Source organism: Camelus bactrianus, chromosome 18, assembly GCF_048773025.1.
Source record: "Camelus bactrianus isolate YW-2024 breed Bactrian camel chromosome 18, ASM4877302v1, whole genome shotgun sequence".
Lineage (NCBI taxonomy): Eukaryota > Metazoa > Chordata > Mammalia > Artiodactyla > Camelidae > Camelus > Camelus bactrianus.
Genome location: NC_133556.1, coordinates 8,471,769 through 8,473,027, shown reverse-complemented (window position 1 = coordinate 8,473,027; position 1,259 = coordinate 8,471,769). Strand labels below are relative to the sequence as shown.

General features: G+C 33.0%; 1 non-coding gene across 1 annotated transcript; it reads left to right on the top strand.

Annotated features, from left to right (window-relative positions):
• The first annotated feature begins 333 nt into the window (after nucleotides 1-333).
• LOC123613510 (U6 spliceosomal RNA) lies at nucleotides 334-439 on the top strand. Its single transcript, XR_006720874.1, has one exon. It is a non-coding gene; the product is annotated as a U6 spliceosomal RNA (small nuclear RNA).
• The last annotated feature ends 820 nt before the right edge of the window (nucleotides 440-1,259 follow it).

Genomic DNA, 1,259 nt, shown 5'->3' with positions numbered 1-1,259 from the left:
ATTGTGAAGCAAAAGCTGACATAAATGAAAAGACAAATGGACAAAACCACAATTATAGTTGGAGACTTCAACCTTCAACACTCCTCTTTCAATAATTATTGGAACAACTGGACAGAATATAGTAAAGGTATAGAACTCAACAACACCATCAACCAACAGGATCTAATCAACATTTATAGACTATTCCACTCAAAAACAGCAGAACACATGTTCTTTTCAAGAGCCTAGGTAGACCATATCCTGGACCAAAAACACCTCAACCGAGTTTTAAAAACTGAAAGCATATGGTGCACTCTCTGACCACAATGGAATCAAGTTAGAAATCAGTAACAATGCTGGCTTCGGCAGCACATATTACTAAAATTGGAACGATACAGAGAAGATTAGCATGACCTCTGCACAGGATGACACGCAAATTCGTGAAACATTCTATATTTTGGGGCGGGAAGGGATAAAATGGGAGTTTGAGAATTGCAGACACTAACTACTGTATGTAAAACAGATAAACAACAATTTTAGACTGTATAGCACAAGCAACTATATTCAATATCTTATAGACACCTATAATGAAAAAGAATATAGAAAGGAAATATGTATATGTATACATATTACTGAAACTTTATGCTGTACACCAGAAACGGACACAACATTGTAAACTGACTATACTTCAATAAAATATTTAAATTTAAATTAAAAAAAAATAACAGAATGACAACAGGGAAAATCTCAAAACACTTGGAAACTAAACAACACACTTCTTGTTCCAATAGCTCAAAAGGAAGCCGTAGGTCAAGGGAAATTTTTTAAATGCATTAAACTAGGTGAAAATGAAAATATATCAAAATTGTAGGACACAGATAAAACAGTACAGAGAGAGAAATTTATAGCACTAAATTCATACATTATGAAAAGTCCCAAATCAATCATCTAAGCCCCCACATCAAGAATTTAGAAAAACAGGAGAAAATAAATCCAAAGCAAGTAGAATGAAGGAAATAATACAGAAGAGAAGAAATCAATGAAACTGAAAATTGAGAAGATCAATGAAACAAAGGGCTTGTTCTTTGGGGGGAGAAAAACTGGTCAAAATGACAAAGACTGACCCAAAACAAGAAAAAAAGAGACAGAAGACACAACTACCAATAAAATGAAACAGGAGCTATCATACAGACTCTACAGATATCAAAGGGTTAATAATGAATATTATAAATAACTACACACATAAATTCAACAACTTAGGTGAAATGTTCTAGTTTTCT